The sequence below is a fragment of the Phocoena sinus genome, chromosome 5, assembly GCF_008692025.1.
Source record: "Phocoena sinus isolate mPhoSin1 chromosome 5, mPhoSin1.pri, whole genome shotgun sequence".
NCBI classification, from domain to species: Eukaryota; Metazoa; Chordata; class Mammalia; order Artiodactyla; family Phocoenidae; genus Phocoena; species Phocoena sinus.
In genome coordinates, this window is record NC_045767.1 from 8,455,773 (window position 1) to 8,480,516 (window position 24,744).

Sequence of the window (24,744 nt, forward strand, 5' to 3'; positions counted from 1 at the left end):
AGATTAGATGGATAGTAAAAGATCAGCCAAGATTTACAATACTTCACACTCCTTAAATCTGAATGACCCTAACAGGCAGGTAGATGTGATAATTTGTCCATTTTATATGAGGAAACTGAGGCACAGAGCAGTTTAACTTGATCAAGTTTACACGTCCATTAAATTGGAGATTTGGAATAAAAACTAGGTAGTTTTCCTCCAGACTCCATGTCTTCATCCTAAAAGCCCGCACAGCAGATGAAGCTTCTGTCGCTACCTAGTTTTGTGGTCTTTGAAAAGTTACAAAATTTTGCTGTGACTTTCTTTCTGTGTAAATTGTGAATCCTAATATTTTACCCATCTAAAGGCTTATGTCTGTGGAATTTTGAAAACATGTCCATGAAATGGAAGAAAATATAAACAATCCAAGTCTCCTGGCAAGGAGTCTTGTATGAATGGAAAAGAATTGATATGTTCTGCTGTTAGCTGTCTCATCATTCCTATGGCATCATCATTTTATAAGTTATCTTCTGAAAATTAACAGAAAATATTTTTCTAACATTTTTCTACATTTAGAAGACATTTGTCTGGCTCCAAATTAGGAATGTTGAGTACTTGTAGAACAAAGAAAGTAACTATATACTCTACTTCCTGATATGGCTTTCTCACCTACAATAGCATTCCTTGTTTGGAAATGCATGTTTTCTGATTAGCTTTATGTAATTTAACATGTATTATTCAAAATTAAAAACAATTAAGCTGACTTTATATAAGTTATGCTTACAAATTATGAGAGTTTTGAATCTTTTTTTCTATGAGGACAAGAGTAAAAATAATGTTTTTACTCTCCCCTAAAAAATAAGTAATGCAATTCTTTAGATTTTTTTAAATGAATAGGAAGCATTGAGAATGTGTGTTTATGTGACAAAATGATCACAAGATGCAAAGTGAACTGAGCTCTTATGTCAGACTCCCAAGGTATCTTTGGCACTATATCACCATTTATTCTTTGCTTTGTTTCGTTTTTTCTTTTCAGAAAATGAATTATGCATGAGGATAAATAACATAGGTATGTAAAGAAACAGCAGGAATAACTTTGATGACAACTTTCTTGGCATATGTAGCTACCTTCCAATGTTTCTCTGAGCAGATTTCAGATAGAAGTAAAAAATAGCATCTCAAGTTAAAAAAAGATAAAAAAGAAAAAAGTAAAAAGAATTTCACATAACTATCTCAAGCTAAAACATCTGGGTATGTCCTCTGGTACCTTGCTTAAATTCAATAATGAGAGCTTTTTAAAACTAAAGAATCTTTTCCTCTGCTGTCCAAATAAAGCCAAACAGAGAAAATGACATAGTGCCCATTCTAAGCTACAGCAGGGACCAGATATCATCCTCATCCTGACATTCAGGTACCAATGAATCAGCCTAGAGTAGAGGCTAGTAAAATGCTGAAGGAAAGACTTGTGCCAGAGAGGTTTTCACCATGATAGAATTAAGTCATTGCTCGCATATTTCTTAAAATAAAATCTAATACAAATACAAGAATAGTAGAAATAGTTAAAGATCGGTTAAAACGTGTACAACATGCTGTCAGGGTATGAGGTTAGAGAAGTGATAGACACTAAAGCTACTTCTTATCTCACACTGAAAAAGTTCAGAATGCAAAGCATCACAAAAGAGGTGTAAATTGTAATGAAGGGACTGAGTTATGTGTGTATGGCTGATGGGAAGGGAGTGGTTAAAGTTAATTGCAAGTCATAGAGCAGTTTCCATGGAGTAGAAAGCATTGTGCCAGACTCCTGCATTTATTCAGGATTTCTAAATATGGACACTGTAGCTGTCAAAAACTGTATGTTCAATGCATAGGGCATAGATAATTTGATTTCCTCTTCAGTTATGTTTTCATTTGTCTTTCAATAGCAATCTGCCTCTGAATTTCATGATGATTAGGACCTTAATGTCCAAAGGAAAATTTAATCCTCAAGTAAATTTATGGACAAAGTTATTGCTAAACTATTTTCCCAGTGAAGTAAACAATCAACTGATAATATCTAATTGAGGGAAACGTGACATTATCCTACAGCTATAAGCTTTAATTTGCCATCTTTATTTGATATAGGAATTCATGTATACAGAGGCAACCATACAGAGTGATGGTAATCATTTAGCTTTTACTTTAATTGTATTGGCCTTTTCATGTATATACATTTTTTTAAATAAAGCTAACAGCATGCTTTTTTACCTTGGTTATGATATCTTTTTTGATCACAGATAAAATTGTTTCCCAGAGATAAATTCGCTTACAGATTACTTTAAGACTACTATGAGAATACTTCGGCAGTGGAGCTCCCTGAGAGGGAGCAGACGTACGTGAGAATTACCTTGTTGTGAGTGACGCTGTACCACTTTTCGCCATGAGCAGCAGTGCAGCTATAGCATCCTGTGTGAGAAACAAAACATTTTTCCAAGCAGTTTAAATCACATTATTCCAAAGTTAACATGTAAATATTCCAATTTATTAAAGGACATTATTGACTCATTTCAAATCTGGAAAATTGGCCCCATATGAGTTGATAGGTTGAGATATTTATATTAAACATAACACATTTTAAAGTTGTGTTTTGGGATCAAATTTAAAATAGACATACCATTTTTTCACTGTTTATTATTTTTTAAACTTCCTTGCAGAGCAAACAGTTAAAAAACTCATCAAGCTTGGACAGAGGAATGGATAAAGAAGATGTGGCACATATATACAATGGAATACTACTCAGCCACTTGAGCCATAAAAAGAAATGAAATTGAGTTATTTGTAGCGAGGTGGATGGACCTAGAGTCTGTCATACAGAGTGAAGTAAGTCAGAAAGAGAAAAACAAATACCGTATGCTAACACATATATATGGAATCTAAATAAATAAATATTTGTTCTGAAGAACCTAGGGGCAGGACAGGAATAAAGATGCAGAAGTAGAGAATGGACTTGACACAGGGAGAGGGAAGGGTAACCTGGGACGAAGTGAGAGAGTGGCATGGATATATATACACTACCAAGTGTAAAATAGCTAGTGGGAAGCAGCCGCATAGCACAGGGAGATCAGCTCAGTGCTTTGTGACCACCTAGAGGGGTAGGATAGGGAGGGTAGGAGGGAGACACAAGAGGGAGGGGATATGGGGATATATGTGTACGTATAGCTGATTCACTTTGTTATAAAGCAGAAACTAACAGACCATTGTAAAGCAATTATACTCCAATAAAGATGTTAAAAAAGAAAACAACTCATCAAGCTCGAAGGTGCTTGGCTTAATAGCATGGCTACTATTAAGAATATGATAAGGTAACAGACATGATATTTATTCTAACTATGTCTATGAACTAAGCTTTTAGGATCACTTCTTTTTTCAGCTTTATTGAGGTATAACTGACAAATAAAATTTTAAGTTATCTAAAATGTAAAAGTGATGATTGGCTAGACATATACATTGTGAAAGGGTTACGCCACCAATATATCCATCACCTCGCATAGTTGTGGGGTTTCTTTGTTGTTTTTTTGTTTTGTTTTTTTGTTTTTGTGGGAGAATTTTAAAGTTATACTCTCTTAGCAAATTTCACTTATACAGTACAGCATTAACAACTATATTCATCATGTTATACATTAAATCCTCAAATCTTATTCAAGAGGATAACTTCTTTACAAAGCCACAGAGAACATCAGTGGTAAAGGCAGGATCAGCATCTTTGCAACGCACTATGAATGGCTGTCTTCTGTGGGCAGAGGATATAAGTGGGAGGTGCTTCTGTTGACACTAATGTCCTGTCCAGGAGTAATTATAGAATTCTCATGATTGCAAAAGGCAAAAACACAACACTTAACACCAATTAACCATAGAGGCAGTGATTACTTAACCAGGCAGCAGTTACAGTAATCCCTCCCTATCTGGAGATGCAGAGACCTTGGATACAGAAGGCCAACTCTACTACACCATTTCGTATAAGGGACTTGAGCATCCCCAGAGTTTGGTATACTGTTGGGGTCCTGGACTCAGTCCCTGCAGATACTGAGGAAGGACTGTAATCAGAATCATCTGACTGACAGATTTCATCAGTCTATTAGCTATTAGATGATATGCTCCTAAAGAAAATACATTAGCCCGTTAGGATTGTACTTTATCTACTTAACCAGAAAAACTCTTCTATGGTGAAGAGAGAGTTCTGAACTGGATCATCAGATGGAGCTTTACTGTATCTCAAATTCCCATGTATTAATTTCTCTTAAAAACAAGAGTCCTTTGAAGGAAGAGATAACCACATATTTGGATAAGGGACTTTGCAAAGACATCTTAAATATATACAGCACATCTATCTCCCAGTCCTTCCCTAAGAGGTCTATTTTGATTTCCTGGAGCAAAGCTGCACTGGGGAGAAAACCAAATATATATATATATATATATATATATATATATATATATATATATATATATATAATATATTCTTGTTTGGAGTAATTCAATGCTGGCTCCAAACCAATTCTGCTCTCTTGGTTCTAGAATGTCATAGTGATTCATTGATCAGAGTGAGGGCTCATCAGGGTCAGATGATAAATAGAATTTACTCTGTTTATGTACTCACACTGTGCTTATTTCCCCAGTTTCTGAATGTGTGGTTAGAATATAAATACTCAGACACTGGTAAATCACCATAGTACTTCCCTGTAGAGTGAGGGTTATTGGTTGACAAGCTAATTGGAAGCTAATGAATCCTTAAGGCTTTATAAAATGTAGGGTCATTAACAACAGTGTCAAGGAAGGAGCAGAAATGGCCTCTGTCATATCCCTATTTATTTTACCATTCTGACTTGTGCAAAAAAAAAAAAAAAGTCTTAGAACATAATAAAGGAGTATTCTAAATTTAATTAGGTGATGACCATCCATATTTATTTTAATTTTTATTATTTTTATTGCAACAAATTAACATGGGCCCTAACACCAATTACACAGAATTTACTCCATTAAAGATTATGTGTTTTTCTCTATCCCAATAATCAGAAGAACAGAGGAAGCATTATGCTTTCCTCCAACAAATACAAGAGTAAATCTTCACTGGTCTGCTTAAGGCTATGCAACACTGCTTCTTGGTCATAATTTAGCCTGCAGAGACCTTAATTAACTATCTTATCACACCTGACTTGCTGATAGTACCTACTGACAAGGAAGTAGCATTTGATGGATGCCAGAATATGGGAATGATATAACAGTAAGGCATCTGATAGTTTCTGGCATCCATAGGTCTAGACATGTTAGGATACCTCCTTCGGAAGAAAGGAAAAGTTGCTTCAACTAACATTCTCTACCACCAAGTAAAAGGCATTAATGGTTGATGGGAATTGATAGTCTATTTAATTATATTGCTCTGACACACTTATTAAGTGGCCAGTTTTGAGCTGCACTGAGAACAAGAAAAGGCTCTCCAGCTGGTTCAGTCTTTCACCTAAGCCTTCTCAGTTTCTGAATGTGATGGTACTTAAAATGCCTGTCCAATCAGGATGATTCATGAAGGCTACCATCGGCTTGGATGGCCAAATCAGAGTGGAGGGTGCTTAGGTTTTGGAGCAAATCCAGGCTCCCTTTGAAGTGACCTGCAATCATTCTTAGCTTGTTATTGTGCCATGATGGATATTGAACACCTGATGCTGGAACAAGTGACTGTAATTCCCGGATTTCCCATCATAAACTTGGTGTTACTTGATTCCAAAACCAAACAGCCAGTAACATCCAGAAGCACTTTCTTACAATAGAATGTGGTATATGCAAGACAGATTGAGCAGGTCTTAATTTCCTTGTGTGCTTACTCCTGCCGTTTCTCTCTGAACCCACATTTATAGTCTCATGAGGATCTTCCTATGGCAGTTAACTGAGGAGAACAATTTTGACCCAGAAGGAGAATGCTACAGTTAGACAAGATAACAGGGAAGAGAATGGGAAAAGAAAATCTTGGCAGTAAGCAAAACTTCAAGAGTTATATATTATTTTCCATTTGGTCTGGAATTAGACATTACTGGAAATACAAATAGGTATTCATTCATGAGTGGTATCTAATGGTTTGTTCAAATGATGAAGAATTCGGAAAGAATAAAATTGGAGGATTGATTATGAAGCAGCTTTTGGAGGAGGAATGTGGATAGACCTCACTAAATGGTCCTAGCAAGTGAGAATATTTATGGCTGACATGAATATTCCTTAGAGGAGGTTGTCAATAATTGGATGAACAAGATACCCTATCTAAAGACTGTCAATCGTCTTCTTTCCACATCTGTTCTAGCTCTTGTTCAATGAATAGAAAATGTGGTCATAGTGTCAGGGATAGAGGTTATACATGGGCTCAATAGCTTGAATTTCCTCACAATAGGCATAAATAATACTTTCAATGCTAAGTCCCTGATCTGTAAATTGCAGGGAATTGTTAATATGATGCTATATCCTGGGGGAATCAGCCAGCCATCTAGTAGCACAATGAATATATCAGATATCTTTTTTGGGAGAGAGAGTTCATTTTTCTGACTGTAGTACATCTTTGTTTAAAAAGAAACTATGTCTTTTCTGTCCACCTACCTGTTGTAAACACAGACCATTAACATATTAACCAAATACCTCATTTACCATCATGTTTTCACATAACAATTACTAATTCTTATCAAGGAATTCATTTTACCACAAAACAAATAAGGCAACTACTGTTTACAGGATTCACTGATGTACCGGAAGCAGCTGCTCTTAGAGAATGGGAGAACTACTCAAGAGTCAACTAGTCCTCAAATAAGTGGGGAAAAAACCTGGTAATTTGGTTTTGTATTACAGAGTGATATTCCTCTATGGCCAGAGTCTATATGTTCTGGTACTAAAGGATGTACTTAATAGTGGCACCTCTCAAAATTATATAATTTTTATAATTACATAATTATATATATATATAATTATATGATTTTAAAACCATTTGAAATAATACATAATTAAATAGAAAAGTTTACTTCCTATCTTTCAACTTTCATATCATATTTCAATAATTTGATGCCCAAGGGTGCCATGCTTCCACAGGGACTTAAGAATGAGATCACTAAACTGAAAACTAAAACTTGTATCAAGCAGTTTTGGAAACCTAATGTCACCAGAACAACATCCAAAAAGATGGCATTTTTCTCTTGTTTCAGGACTTGGTCTTTTAAATCAAAATTTATATGTATGCTACAACAAAATCGAGAGAGGTAGTAGTATTTCTCAAACTCAGTGACTCATCCTAAACACATCTTAGTCCTGCCATTTGGTAGATTAGAAATATCCAAACTGGATGACAAGCAAGAGACCTGAACTATCAAGAATAAACATTTTAGTAGCTGCCCCTCCACCTTTAAATAAAGAACATTGACAAGGTGAGGTGCTCAGACAGGGTAAAATGGACATGGAATGGGTAATGGAAAATGAATATTATGAATGCCAACCAAGTCTTGAGAATTCTTAAAGGAATGAGAATATTTGTAGTTATCTGTATTTTTCTCTTCTCATTTATTTATAAAGTTATAAGTATATACTATATATATAGCATATGTATATATGTATGTAGAATATATTGTGTATATATGTAGTAATATATTGTGTATATATGTATAGACTGTTGAGGACTAACAGAAAAAGTCAGAAAGTGGTGATGTGTGGTTTCTGATAGTATATCATAAAAAGTTATGGAGCATCTTTCTTGTACAATAGAGCCTTCATACTTTGAGCCCTGAATTCCTATACTGTGGGCAAGCCCAGGTCACATGAACAGGCCACTTTATGGGTTTTAGTCTACAACAGAGGTCCGAAATGTTTGCCATACTAGCGGGCCATCCTGGATATCAGCTCTTGGGAGTATTCAGATGACTACAGCCCCAACCAATATGACTAGAGTTGCATAGAGACCCAAAAGAGAACTATGAGACAAAATAAGAATAGTGTGTGAAGCTGCTAAGCTCTGAGATACTTTGTTCTCTACCACAGTAACTGGAACAGGATCTTACTGGTGCTCTGTAACCAAGTGGAAGGGGGGCCTCAGTGGGTAGAGTTGACATGTTTTCCAATACCCACTCTAATGCCCTTTAAGCATATGGAGTCTGGGACTCTACTTACATTTGCTATATTACCTTACAGCTAGGGCACCAGATGTGATTTTGGTTCCTGTAATTAAATTCACTCGTGATGGCTTCTTTGAGAACTGAATAATATAATCAGAGTAGCATAGCTCTAGACTGTGATTATAGTGATGACTTCCTAATTTTTCAGAAGACTTTCCAGTTTGGTAGTTTAGGGTTTGTCACAGAAGAAGATTCATTCTGGAGTTTCCAGCATGATTAGCTTCCTCAGTTTCAGATTCCTGACAATGGCTCTTATGGTGGCCCATTTCTGTAATCATAGAAGCTAAGCCTAAAGTCTCTATCCCTCCTAACAATTTATGTGAGCTTTTCTCTGCAACTTAATAAATCCCTTACTACTGAAATTATCTATTTTGGAATCTGTTGCCTAAAAATAAGTAACTTGACCTCTTCTTTGACTCTTCAGGAAGACAAAAAGAAAAAAAAAAAAAAAGCAAAACAAAAAACGAGTAAATTGTCTGAATACACTAGATCAAGAAAATATTAATTTTATTCTTTCCCATTACATTACCCTCTTGAAGATCCTTGTGAGTTCTATTAATATTTAGTTTATTTCTGACAAATATTCATATTTTTAACATTTCATCTGTAGAAAAATAGAATTTACATTACACATTTTATAAGACAAAAAGAAGAGTCATGGTGTACTAGTTTTGTAAAAGTTCTACTCTTTACAAATTATAATTTATGAGAGCAGGACTTATGAATAAATATGCCTGTTTCCTGTACTTCTAATAATGTTTTAACACTGCTAGTAACTATAAGATTAGAATCAAAAGAAGTTGCCTTTTCTGTTTAATAAGAATGTCATAACCCCTTTTCATCTTTTATTACTAAGGTTTATCTTTCATAATCATGTTCAATCCTATGGGTACAGGATAAAAAAATTTGAAATAGCTAGCACAGAGAAAAGTTCATTATGAAAGGGAACTCATTGTCAATATTGGAAAAATAATCTAACAATAGATTATCATCTTGCATTTTAATTTAACTTGGCTAAGTAGACAAACAGGTCTAAGGATCTGCAAATACCTTTAATATTTGAGGAAGAAAAAGAATTTGAAGCTAAAATCAGGTTGGCTTTTTGAAGCTGTACACATCCTTTCTATGCTAAAAATTTAATGATAGAAATCTCTCTTTTATAATGGAAATTTACCTCTAACTACTCAAAAGAAAGACAAGTGTTCCTCAGTCTCCTGTGAGAATCAAATCTTTCTTTCGATATGCTAAATTTTACCCTTGTTTTTGAGAATGTAATAAGGAAGTATCATGAAAAAGTATTACAGTATTCTTTTAGACCATCTGTTATGTATAGTATAAAATATAAAACTATTAAAACTATTAAAACATTCACATTACCATTTTCTCCATAGTTTGAAACAATATTAGTCTCAGATTTGTGGTAAGACTGTTAATTGTGCTTTAATTGATCACTCGGTATAATTATTTAATTACATTTTTCTTTTCAAAGAGTAATTTTTTTCTTTTTAATGAAAAGATAAACTATTGAATCTGATCATATTTCTTACTTAATGAATCTGCTTATCCCTAAAGAGGAGAAATATTTCCAAGCTTTCCTTGTCATTTACAAAGTACGTATATATACAAATCACATAGGGAGCCTCTCTATGTAAAATCCTAAATATGTCAGCACTGTAGAACTAAGTGAAAAAAGACAGCAGCTGATGTCAGAAGGAAGTCACTACCAGAAGAGGAAAGAAGATATTTTTGCATGAAAATTAATATTGCATCTAAATACCCAGTGTGAATAAACCCAATTATCCAGTGAAAATATTATTTGTTTTTACCTCCTGAAATGTGAATACTTGTTAACTTTGTTCAGATTTATTTTGCTGGGAGAAGGTTTGACTTTTTGAAAAGAAGTGGCAAATAATAGCCTGAAAAAAATTTTTAAGGTATGAATTTTGCCATCACACTGAAAACATTCTGAATCCTGATAGTGTTCAATAAATTCATAGATGCTGTCAAGCTGACAGTAAAAATTGGCAAATGAAGGGAATCCAGTGTAGGTGGGATGGGAACGCATACATGTAGTGAGCAGTAAGGATAGATTACATTTAGTACATTTTACTAAATAAGTCACTTGTAGCATTGTATTTTCAAAAATATTTAAAATATCTTACTAGATTTTTTTACCAATTTAGTATGCATTGACAGCTATTTAGATGTAATTTTTCTTTGATGAGACATGAAAAATGTCTTACATGTATACAAAATTGTATTCATTAATTCATTCCTAATAAGCTGGCCTATCAATCTTGTCTTTGCTATCGTTGAGCAGGAAATATATATATATAATAGGATAAACCCTAGGAGGCAATTCCATTAAAAAGGGACTAAAATAACAATGCACTCTATAATAGTTTTTTAAAATATGTCAGCAAAATATTGACGCTTCTTGCATTTAAAAACTAGAGTCTAATATCTTTCCCCTTGAATATGGGCCAGCGTTAGTCATGCTTTTCGATGAATAGAATGGGGCAGAATGAATGGGGCAGAATAGAATGAATAGAAATGTGGCATTTCTTGTCTTTCCAGACAAAATGATAAAAAGTGATACATACACACTTTACCTGTTCTTTCTCTTCTCTTCATTGTAATAATTTTTACTTGGAACTCACCTGTCATACCATAAGGAAGACAAGCAGTCATGTGGAAATGGTGAGATGTAGGTGCTGTGCCCCAAATCCTAGCCGATGTTCAAGCTTGACAGTCAGCATCAACATCCAGAGATGTTGAGAGTGAGTGTTTGTATTGTTCTAGCCTCCAGGCTTCAAGCTATCTCAGCTTGAAGAGATACCAGGTAAAGCAGGGATAACCCGGCTCCGTCCTGCCCAAATTCTAAATTTGTGATGTTGTTTTGAGACAATAGGTTTTGATTATGCAGCAATGCATAACTGAAACACAAGCTATCACTGGTACTACTCAATATTGTTCCATATGTTGTTTTTTTTTTTCCCCAGTTCATTAATGCTTTAGTTTATTTATGTCAACAAATATTTATGGCATAGCTACCAGAGGCTGCGTGCAGGCTGAGGCACTGTAGGAGGTACATCAGTGAATATAAAAAAAAAAAAAAAATCCCTTCCCCCACTGAAGGTATATATTAGAAGCAGAGATAGAAAGGGTATAATGTTCAGCAGCTATGAGTGTTAGAAGGAAAAAAAAAAGGTAAGTACAGAGTGCATGACAGGGTGATGTCATTTAGATAGGGTGTTGAAAGGAATCATCTCTGAGGGGTGACATTTCAGAAGAGACAAGGAAAAAAAGCAGGAAGCCAAGTCACTTTAATATCTGGAATAAAACAATTACAGGCAAAGGGAAGAGAGAACATTTAGGAACAAAGAGGGATATCAGTGTGACTAGAGCAGAGTTAGCAAGAGGAAGAGGAGATAGAAAAAAAATGTCTCTGCCAGATAATGTAGGGATTCCTTGACCATCTTAGTGCATGACCTATATCTCAATTAATACATACATTGAGACTTATTCTAAATGTAATGGGAAGACTTTACAAGGTTTTGAGCAAGCAACTGGCATATTATTATGTAACAAATTTTAAGTTTATTACATAAATTGGAGAAAAAAACTGACATAAACATTAAAACTCTGGGATTTATGGGAAAAATAGACTGTAGGGCTGCAATATTCGCAGTAGTATGGAGAGACCTGTAAATCAATCACTATGATACCCCAGGAAAGATGGAGCAAGAGGTTGGGAGATGGTAGCTGACATGCGGGTGAGAGATAGTCAAATGGAAAATGGATTTTGAAAGGGAGAAATAGAACAAGATTGCCAAGTAATTTGGATGAACCAATGCTACAATCAGAAAAAAATATTAAGTGATATTAATGCTAGAATAAAGATGCAAGTGTAATTATTTGCAGATGACGGGATTGCTTATATAAAAATTCTGAAAATTAATAATTACCAATTGAATAAGAAAAATATTTTTATCCAATTTTTGTATATGTAGAAATTGAGGCTTAAAAAATTGATTAATTTTGTGTAAGGTCACACACAAGTGATAGATGAGTTCAGACAAATACAGGACTTTGAATTTAGGATACAATTTTTTTCTATTACTTACTCCTCAATTCTCAAACTACAGACAATATTTCAGTACTACCTTACGTCCTGGTCAATCAACTGTAAACAAAAAGTACAATCCCTAAAAAAGAATCAGATTTTACTTATCATTTAAGTAACCAGTATTTCTATCTGGCCTGATTGAATTTTGTCAGAGATATTCAGAAGAGTCTTCAAATTTTTTAGTTCCCATTAAGTCCATGATTCTATAGCTATAAAATTCTATGAGCTATAGTTCATAGTCTAACCTAAGTAAATTATCAGAAATGTGTCTAGGCTTTATCTATGTAAACATTTAACACATTATTACTTATATTGAAAATAAACATTAATTTACACTTAGGTGAGTGTTAAATAAATACTAAAAATCAAGCAGAGAAACACTGTGTGCCTGTTGGAAGTTCTTGATGTTAAACTTATGGGAAAATTATTGCCTTAATGTCATTAAAAATACTGACCATAGTAATCACCTCCCAAAATACAAATATATCCTAAAGCTTACTCACTGAAAATGTCCAAATCTCTTAAAAATAGGTAATAATTAGCTGTTGTGAAAATTCTTAAACTGGTATTAATTTTCCCTGAAAATGACTGCTCTTGTGAGAGCTGTGTTTTCTCTTTGGAGTAGTATTACAACTACCTCCCTACATAAGCCTGGAAAAATGAAAGGTTTTTTTCTCTCCTAGAAATAGGCACTTAAATAATTATGCCCACCAAGAGATTTAGCAAGTGTGTTGGTCATCTAAACAGTTAAGCCTTTTATAATTAGCCTAAAATTACAAATTCCTATCACTCCTTGGGATTTAAAAAACAAAATAAAGAATTGTATTCCATAAAGCAATTATAATTTGCATAGTAGCCATATTTGAGTTGCAAAGAGCAAACAATTTTAAAAAACCAATTTTTTTCTTATAATCCTCTCTTTTTTTTTTTTTTTTTTTGCGGTACGCGGGCCTCTCACTGCTGTGGCCTCTCCCGTTGCGGAGCATAGGCTCCGGACGCGCAGGCTCAGCGGCCATGGCTCACGGGCCCAGCCGCCCCGCGGCATGTGGGATCTTCTCGGACCAGGGCACGAAACCATGTCCCCTGCATCGGCAGGCGGACTCTCAACCACTGCGCCACCAGGGAAGCCCTTATAATCCTCTCTTATTGTGAATATTTTAATATTAAATAACTGCTGGAAGCAGGGTAGAGTTTGGGTACACACAGTAGCAATGAAGTTCATGTAGCCTGTGAGAAGCTTTCAGCGTTGAGCCCTAGGAGACAGACAGAAGATCCAATGGTGTGGGAATAGTACTTCAAAAAGTAGGGGGGGAAACAACAAAGTCCTACTGCATAGCACAGGGAACTATATTCAGTATCCTGTGATAAACCATAATGGAAAAGAATATAAAAAAAAGAATGTATACATATGTATAACTGAATCACTTTGTTGTACAGCAGAAACTAACACAACATTGTAAATCAACTCTACCTCAATAAAAATAAATAAATAAATGCCTTAATAAAATAAGTTAAAAAAAAAAGAGTCAACAGTGGTTTTGGTGGGAATGTAAATTGGTGCAGCCACTATGGAAAACAGTATGGATGTTCCTTACAAAACTAAAATAGAGTTGCAATACATTACAGCAATCCCACTCCTGGGCATATATACATACAAAGCTATAATTCAAAAAGATATATGCACTCTTATGTTCACAGCAGCACTATTTACAATACCCAAGACGTGGAAACAACCTGTATGCCCATCAACTGATGAATGGATAAAGAAGATGTGGTACATGTATACAATGGAATATTACTCAGCCATAAAAAAGAATAAAATAATGCCATTTGCAACAACATGGATGGACCTAGACACTGTCATACTCAGTGAAGTAAGTCAGACACAGAAAGACAAATATCATATGATATCACTTATATGTGGAATCTAAAGTATGACAAAAATGAACTTATTTATGAAACAGACTCACAGACATAGAGAAAAGACCTGTGGTTGCCAAGGGGGAGGGTGGGAGGGGGAGCGATGGAGTGGGAGTTTGGAGTTAGCAGATGCAAACTATTATATATAGGATGGATAAACAACAAGGTCCTACTGTATAGCACAGGGAACTATATTCAATATGCTGTGATAAACCATAATGGAAAAGAGTATGAAAAAGAATCGCTTTGTTGTATGCCAGAAATTAATATGACATTGTAAATCACCTCTACTTCAATAAGAAATAATTTTTTTAAAAAATAGGGGGTAAAAAGAAAAATGAACTAGGGGATATGAAAAAAGATAAATACCGTAAACTACAGTACAAATTTTACACATATGAAGCCACAAGCATGTACAAACAGAGAAATGACTTATGTAGTGTTTTCTGAATTACCCTTATGCCAACATAGAATTCAAAAAAAATTTTTCTCTCCTCACCCCTCTTCAGTTTAATTGTCAGTAAAGAACCGATGCTTGAGTAGTTCCTCTATTTCTAAGTTCTCTGCACAATTTTACTAACAGGAACGTTAAAATCCTGTCTCCATCATGACCTTTAACAACTATCATCTAGTGCTTGCAATTACTTATTTATAGCAATGAAAGTTGGGATTCCCAAAGAAATAAAACATTTATTTGTGACCTGGGTGGCATGCAAACATTAACCTTTAGCTATATTCACCTATTCTGGTCCCTTTGTTGGCAAAGTAACAGAACTTATTACAGAAAGTTCAAGACCATGTGCTTAAACCTTGTAAATTAAGAAGTTTCCATGTTGCGACACAATCTTCCAATTTATGGTACTTTCTGGGAATATTCTCAATAATTTTAGAATCTTGCTGCCATACTTTCTGTCTTCTGGTCTGGTACAGACAAAAATTTTGTCATGGCATTTTTGTTGTCCATACAAATGAGAAAGCCATAGCATTAATAAGTAAAATATGTAATTTCAGGAGAAAGAGCTGAAAAGTTTCTAGAGAAATTGTTTAAAAGTTCTTATCACCTTAGGAAACTGATTCTACTTGGAACTGTGGCTGCTCAATTAAAAGTGGGTGTGATTTCTCCCAAGTAGAGTTGGTTTCTGCGTGATGGATGGAAAAAACACGAGCATAAGGGAAGATGCTTTACCTTCACTGTGTGTCAAAGAAAATAGAGACTGAGAAAAACTAAGACTTGTAACACATTGTAAATGGCACAATGTACATCTATTTACAGAGTGTAATGAATTTGGTTAAAATCAATTTTACATGGGGTAGAAAGTAGTGATAAATTCATAGAAAAGACCAAGAGGAGAAAAAGTACTTACAATAGGGAAAAAAGAGGGAGCCAGAAAAGTTCAAATATTGAACAACAAAAAGAAAATCGGAAGCATTAGATAAAAGATCATGAGCTCGGTTACTTATATCAGTATGTGCCACAAAATTGTTCACAAGTTAAAAAAATGCCGTCATATTTAGGACCATTGTTTCTGTATTGTACAATTCTACAGAAATTTAATAACATTATTAATCTTGCAAACATCTGTCTGGTCCTCTATTTAAAGTCTAACTTTTAATATCCCTTTGAATTTATTATTCTATTTGTGGCCTTTGGTACTTGACAGCTATGAATAAAAATTAAATTACAACTCTACCTTTTAGAAAGTTCAGTATATGTATCAGTTATTAAACTGTTTCATAGTCTGAAATGTTGTATCTGCTTGTCTGATGCAGAATCAAATTTAGTCTGCACCTAACGTTTTATTGTGGAAAAAAAAGTCTTGTAATAGGCGGCTTATTTGGAATTTCATGGATTTGAATTGCTCCTTGGATACATACCTATTTTTAAGATGATGGAAATGTATGTTACTACTGTCTAAATGTATACAACTAATTGCAAGTGTATTTAGGCAAAAAATTAAAGACTAAAAAATATAAGATAAAGATAAATGTACCTGATCACAAATAAGGACAAAATAGTAAATTGATTCAGATTACATACCCCAGGCTAGACTTCCAGCTTATTAGCTCTGTGGCTTTGTGCAAGTTAGTGACATTCTCTGGTCCCAGTTTTCTCTTCTATTGAATGGGGATGATATTGTGGAGGATTATTTTTTGCAAAGTGCTCTGGGCAATACCTGGCACATGATAAGAAATTGCTAAGCAAATTAATTGAAATTCATCATCATTTTGGACATGTTTTATTGGTATTTAACTGTAATATTCTATAGTCCACAATTTATAATAATAATAAATATAAGTAACTTCATATATTCACATGTGTAATTATTATTTGAACTAGACAATTTACTAAACTCCCCTGATATATTCATACTTCAGTGCCTTTATCATTTCCAGTTATTACATTTTTCTTCTTCTATTTTATCATTCAAATTCTAATAATTCTATAATATTTATTTCAAATAATACTTTATAATTCTTCTCTGATTTATTCTTTGTACTTTCTTTTAGAGATGTTAAATTTATACTTAACAAATTGTATCACAGTTTATTCATTAGTTGATTTATATTTATCTATACATCATGACCTCTTTGAAAGTATGGACCTATCTTATATATGGCTTTTAAATTCTAGTGTTCAGTAAATATGTCCCCTTAGATATTATCATCCTTAAGGTACTGAAAAATGATTAATACGTAATATTTATTCTTTCACTGCCTCCAGCTTAAACCCCAAGCCCAGAGTAGTGTTTCATAAATATACATTGTATTCAAGAAAAAAGTAAAACTATATTTCATCCTAGCTAGTTTCCAGTGTATTGCCCAGGGGAATATTTATCCCTGGCAAAATGAGTGAATCTCTACAGCTACATACTTCTCAGCTCACTGAGTGGATCCCCTGTCGAAGCAGCAGCTGGAATGCAGGTCAAGTCTGCCTATTCAGAGCACCTGTGACCCTCAGTTTGGGGTACTAATTTAAGCCAGGATTTGTTTTCTCCATCCTTGGCATCATAACACATACATAAAGACCCTGGTTATCAGAAAACATGTTACTTGTTATACTCCACCTACTGCTACTCTAGAGCAAAGATTTTCAAACTTTTTTCACCATAACCCACAGAAAAAAAATACTATAATTTTAACAGTGACAAACATCACACACACACACGCACACACACAATTGAAGCAAAAGTTCAGGAAGTACAATTAACTTTGCTACCTCGGATGCACTTTAGTTTTTTCTTTTTTGTTATACTAGTTCTCATTTTTCTACTAAAGTATTCTTTTTTTTGAAATTTTTGGTTCTGAATCATTAAAGTTCATCACTAACTAACAGGACACATCGGGCATTATGTAAAACTTTGCTCTGGAGGACGTCATCCAAAGTCTGAGATATTTGAAGCTCCCCGACTCCAAATGAAAACTGAGTATACCACATACCCTGTATTCTAAATCGAATTATCACTACCATACCTTCAAATTTTGGAGACAATCTCCCCCAAAATTTTTATATAGTGCTTAAACTCCCCATAAGGCATGAGATTAATTCGAAATTCTTTAGAGATTTTTTTAGAACAGAGTTTTCTTTTAACTTGTGAAGCTTGACTTTAGAGTCTTTGCATAACACTCATTCTAGCATCTTCAGTATTTTACATATTGCTTTTCACTTACATGTTCTGTAGAAACTTGGAAATAAATTCTTTCCCTAAATTTTACTATATAGGAAATTACCTTTTCCATCCTAAAAAAAGGTGCTTCGATTGTCTTTCACACAAAAGTGAAGGGGATTGAACTCCCCTACCTCTCTCCCATCTCCCCAGTCTCCAGCTAGCCTGTTATATCAAACAAAAGTCTTTCTCATTATGGTGACTGCATAAAGCCTGGCTGTCCCTGACTGAGAAGCTGCCAATGGAGGGTGAATAGCTAAAGCTCTTTGTTAAGAAAAGATAATTTCTCCCCAGGAGAGCGATGGGTCAGAGAAGTTGCTGGGCAGCAGCAATGGTTCTGCCCCCAGTTTGTCCCAGACTGCGCTTGCTTTGACTTGCTGCTTCCCTTGGAGGGCGTAGACTCAGAGGCAAGCTTGCAGCTTCCTGTAACATCTAATGCGCGTGGCAGGAACTGGTGTTTCCTCCACGGATAAGCATGTAGCATTCGGCATCTATCTAATTAATCTCGCAAAGATCTGCCTTTCCTGTGCTAGGAAGGAGGCATAAAAAAGTTAATCATTTAAATGAGACGTGTAAATTAAGATTGTCTGCCTCAAAATTACCAGTATTATGGAAACTATATTTTAGCTGTTTTCCTGGAATTTATCATGTTGCTATGATAAACGAAACTTATGAAAAGAACATGCATATGTGGAATCATGGCAAAATGTGTTCCTTTCTCATAATGTACTATTTGCCCATATAGAAACATCTAAGCTGCTATATTGATTTTTAATTCCTTCCTTACTTTAATATAAAATGACATTTATAATAAGATTCAATAAAAGCTCAGTAAAATGAAACAATTAGGCCAACAAATGTAACATATTTTACTAATGAGGTCAGCATTTTATACATTTGCCAGTTTAATGAGTCTGTTTTTAATTAAAAGGACAATCAAAGGAAAATGGAAAACTATCCAGAAAAGTCCTTTAATTTTTATAGTAAAGATCTTAGCAAATGCTATGTTCAAACTTACCACATTTTTTGATTTAGAAGTTTATCTGTGATAATGGTGCATTTGTAAAAAGGCTGACAGTTACATATATTCACAAACTATATCAGTCTCATAACTTAAGAAATTCCTAAATTGAAATACTGATTATCCATATGAGAGCTTTTATTCTCAATGACTATGGAAGTAGCTAAATTCAATTTTACTTTAATAAATATGTATCATTTTTAAATGAGATTTTTTTCTTTTATTGCTTAATGATTACTGTTAGTGGTATTTGATACTATATTTACAGAGAATGGCATAAGTCCTAGCTCAAAATATATCTCTTTGTCCTCAGTGAAAGTAAGTATAACTCCTAGGATAAACCAGGTAAGTACTGCCTTGTCATCTGAGCAAAGCAAAGAGGCAGTGACCTACTTTTCTTTCACATTTTGCCTACCAGCAGTATTAAATCAAATGGAACACATTAAAACCATCACGAAAGGCAGACAATAGTTTCCCTCTGATTGCCTACCTCAGCCTGGTAGCAGTGTGAAAGTTATAAAAGTCATTTGTATCAACTCATTACCATGTCACCTCATTTTATGCCCCTGCTGGATAAGTGGCAATAAGCCCTGTGTTAGCGAATTCCACATTGTCACCATTAGAACAAATCCTAATAGCACCCACCTGTCGAAGATTACCCTAGACAGTTATTGAGATTTAGGAGGGGCAGCTTACTACTGATTTAGGGCATATTCTTTAGAATGTTCTATCATTTATTCTAGAATGGAGAAATAAAGCTAATTTTATGAAGAGTGCTCATGAATCATTTTTTTCGTGTAGGATACTATAATGCTCCCAGTAGAAGTGTTATTCTTGCACTTTAATTCAAGGTAATAATGTTGTTGCATCTAATGTAGGCTTAATGCCAAACCCACTGCCCAAACCCCTGTGTGAATTCTTAGGTCATTAAATTAACTGAAAACTAACAGTGAAATGAATTCTTTGATGTATTAAAACTTTTCTCTCTTCTTTCAGTATGACAATGAACAAACAATTAGTCTTCCGAAATTGTAAGGAAACCCTTTGACTTCACAAGCGCATCTGTGGTCTGAGAGGTGAATGAGACAGAAACATTATGTAGGGATCCAGGAGCTGATCTTCTAAATGAAGACCCAGCTTTCTCTGCAATCTGCCCAGAGTGCAGTTTATGACGAACAAAACCACTGCTAATTTAGCATGTATTTTTATAGTAGAGCGCCATTTATTTCACTGTGTTGATGACTAAAGATCTTATAATTTATCCTACTTTCTACATAGTGGTTTTATATCATTTATTAAGTTGGCGAGAGAAAACTAAAGAAAACAAACTGCACAGATAATTAAACTGGTCTTCAGGTTTACTTACTGCTACGCCACTACTCATTTAATACGTAAGCACACAAATGTTCTATTTGCTTGTGTAGTGTGTGGAACACTACAGATGAGGTGAGCTGTTATGTGCAATTCGTAATGTGGCTTTCTGTCAGGAACACCAGAATGTTGCCTATAATTGTCAGGTAAGATCTACCCTTTCTAGGTTATGGTTAGGTAAAAGCTTTAGGGGGAAGAGAGAGAATTTAGCTACATGTACTTAGGTTTGGGTACTGGTGTGTATGTGCCTATGTGTTTGCATTTGTATAAAAGAAAGGAAGAAATTGAGAAAGAGAGTGAGTAGATTCTGCAATCTGCTGAATATGTTCTCATCCATTAAAGTTAATAACTGTGAGAGGTCCTGGCCTTTCAGAAGTGTCTCCTAATGAGTTCCCTCTGCTATCATGGAGATCAAGTGTCTTGATCACTTTCTACATCTGAAAACTTGAGATAAAAGTAAAACCTCACAGAGTTTCTGGGATGATTATATTACACAATAAAAATTTAATAAAAATTATCTCATATAAGAATATTATACTAAAGTTTTTATAATCAACTCTGAATGGAAGAAAGTCTACATTTAATTCTGAGTAATTTTTGATTATATTAATTCTTGTTTCTGTTTGTGCTTATGTATTTGCAAATCAACCTGCATTTAATTAACTGTAATGTCCAATTGTACGAAATACCCAGTTTGGTTCTTTGGGTGCTTGCTTTTTAGGGAAGTGAATACTTCCATAGCACTGGAATAACTGATGATCTTAAATTCATATATGCATCTATGCTTTTTATTAAAAAAACAACACAAGAGTCAAGCTGGTAAATGAATATGTGGATCAAATTTAAGTTGAGGCAGAAAGATTTGGACAGGTACATTTTAGTAATCAGACAAATTGGTGACCTATGACACTGAGAATGTTTTCTGAAAAATAGATATTTAGATGAGAAAACCACTGTCTATTCAATCTTTTAATACAAAATATAATACATACCAACTATGTGTGAGGTGTAGAAAATGAGGAGGCAGGATTGTTAGAATTTCATTGAGGTCCTTCTCCCCACCATGAATTTAGACATGATTCTGTCTACTGAAATTTAATTATGAAAGTTAATCATCAGATTAGGTCAGATTATAATCTGTCAAAAATCTTCTTAAAAATTGACTTTGGTTTCAGGCCAGAATAAGTTTTGTGGCAAAGATCAAACTCCCATATCCCAAGTCCATTTTTATAAACTTACTATTATAAATTGATTTCCTCTCATTATAATTTCCCCATAGAGAAGTCATCCACTTTCCAGAGAATTTGTCTTTGAATTTCTTTAGTGTTATAGTACACACTTAAAAATAATAGTGTCCCTGGTGGCGCAGTGGTTGGGAGTCCGCCTGCTGGTGCAGGGGACGCGGGCTCGTGCTCCGTCCGGTCTGGGAGGATCCCGCATGCCGCGGAGCGGCTGGGCCCGTGAGCCATGGCCGCTGAGCCTGCGCGTCCGGAGCCTGTGCTCTGCAACGGGAGAGGCCACAGCAGTGAGAGGCCCGCGTACCACACACAAAAACAATAGTGTCACGTATCTATATCTGTGAGCATAATCATGTGTCTCTACTTCAAAAAAAAAGGTCTAACATTTGTGGGTTGACTAATCAGATTGCTGAGACTGGAGACATTTATACTATTGGTGAACGCAACAACTGAATTCCACCCTGTTTAAATTCCTCATAGACTCTGAGATGAGACTCAGATTTTACAAGTGTGAATGTGTGCATGCATCTAGTGATATAATTTTCCATCTAAAATCTACACCATACATTATCAAGCTTCTCTACTTTGTAGAAATTTGACCTACCATTGCAAATTTTTGCTTTATATTTTGCCTTAGTTGGCTCAATATAAACTTATGATGATGGCAGTTTGTAACAGGCATTAACAAATTCATATGGGGAAATACAATATACACATTTTTATAAATGTGCATATGTAAATATGCACAAAGATTATGCATCAGAATGTTCATTTTGAGAACAATAGAAAAATAGTTTGTGGAAGTCTTATAAAACCTACTTTTTAATAGCCAACCGTGGAAAGGTAAAGTAAGCACTCTTTAAAAGCCTTTAAAAATATTGCTACTGCTATTAAATAAACATTTTCAAAAATTTTTTAAAGCTTGCTGTCTTGAACTATTAAAAAATCACCAAAATGAGGGCTTCCCTGGTGGCGCAGTGGTTGAGTCCACCTGCCGTTACGGGACATGGGTTCGTGCCCCGGACCCTGGACCGGGAAGATCCCACATGCCGCGGAGCGGCTGGGCCCGTGAGCCATGGACACTGAGCCTGCGCGTCCGGAGCCTGTGCTCCGCAACGGGAGAGGCCACAACAGTGAGAGGCCCGCGTACCGCAAAACAAAAACAAAAACAACAACAAAAAAAATCACAAAAATGAGAATATTTCTAGAGTCAATTGTTCCTCTTTCTATTGAATAATAAATATACAATTGCATTCTATGGAGAACTGCTAAGTTCTCTAAGGGTCATCTGTAGTCCAATAGAATCCTAAAATAAGACTAGCAGCCTTTCTTTGAAAAAAGTTAGATTACTTTATCTATGAAAAAAATATTTTTTTTTAGCAGTTAACTTTTAGTTGTTCTATTTCTACAGTAATTTCTATTAAATATGCATAACATGGTTCATCTTGAAGAATACACATTAATAAGAACTCTATTTTTTCTGTCTTTATTTCTGTGTTGCAAAAAACATACAAAACAGGAACTGGGGCTCAACCATAATCCCATCTTTTTCTCACTTGATGAAAAGTGAAACATATATTAATCATGGTCTGATGAGTATGTCAAGAATAAACATGTCAGTTTTTATGTAATTTAGAGTTCTACAGTCATAGCAGAGATTTATTGTCACAGTACTTATTTTTTTTAAGTATTCTTGGCTATATTATATCCAAAGGAACAGGTTTTCTTGTAGGCCTCACTATATACATGGCATTAACAAAAGATTTTCTCATGAATGCATTCTGTCATAAATATTACAAACAAATTTAATAAGAATTCACAGAGCTGCCAAGCTTAGGAAAGGGCAATTTTAAAACCATGTTTTGCAATCAGTATCTCTGACTACTTGCAAAAATAGAAGGCCAAATAACTCTATGTCAAAAATGAATTGCTTTATGATCAGATGTTCAAAAGGTATTCCAATGCTAGAAACACACAGAGTTCTGAGAAAGGAAGTTAGGCAAGGAGAGAAAAAGAGGTCATGATTATGCAAACTCAAATTGTGGCTAGAAGAAAAGAGTATCAATTATTTGGGAGGGCTGGTTTTTTTTGTTTTGTTTTGTTTTTTTAACTTTGTAAAGAAGATAGGTCGTAAATAATGCGGGTTCATGTAAAAAAGGAAGGACCATTTCTTCCTTTTTCCAAATTCTCACTTTGGAGGAAATTGCTCCGACCCCTTTGGAAAATAACCATAAGTTATTGAGCTTCTATTCTCTTATTAGCAACTTTATCACATGATGGGTATAAAGGAAAAGTTTAAGAACTGATAGAAACCTAACTTCCCAGAGAGTGAGACTTAAAATAGGCAATCTATCGCTTGACTGCTAATATATATGCTACACTTTAAAATAGCTGTTAAGAGTAGAACCTCATCTTTATCTTCTCGGAAGGGTCAAACGTTATGCTCAATATCAGAAGTACACATTTCATCACTTATTTATTCTTCTTCACCATTTTTGAATTTTGAACACCTAAATTTAATCTTACGTTAGATTTAATTTTTGCTTAGATCAAGCAAAACTGGCACAAGTGAGCATCGGCAGTATACCAAATATTAGTTTAAAATCATCATATACACACACATATATATCACTTTGGGTTGTGGTTATGAATAAAAGGGCATGATTTAAAAATATTTAAGAAGTAAAAAAATTAAAAACCATATTTAAGAAGTAACATCAAAAGGAAATTTGGGCTGATTTGATATGAAGTTTGAGACAGAGATGTGAAGGACCAAGTTCAGTCTGTGTAATTGGGTGAAAGGTGGTAATTTTCTTTTAAATAGGAAACACTGGAAGACACTTGAAAGCCATTTAAGTACAAGTGGTAAACTAACCATCGGGCAAGGAAGTAGACACTAGACAGTGAGACAAGAAGATGGGAGGACCCAGGATGGATGTTTGTAGAAAATTTAACACTTAATTTCAGAATAAGGGAGGATACACTTTTAAAAGATACTCTCAAACCTGCCAGAGAGGTAAGACAAAAATCAAGAAACATAAAGCAAGGCAAAAGAAGGAACTCTTTCAAAGAGGGATTTTGTAAAAGAGTTCAGTGCTTTCAGGAGATCATTTAAAAATCAGAAAAGAAACCTAAAGTTCAGCAGAAGAGAACCACTGATCCTCTAGCGGTAGAGCTGTGTTCTTAGAGGGATGGGACGTAGATGTATCTATGTAGAATGAAGACTGAATTGTGAAATTCAGATAGTGAGTGATGA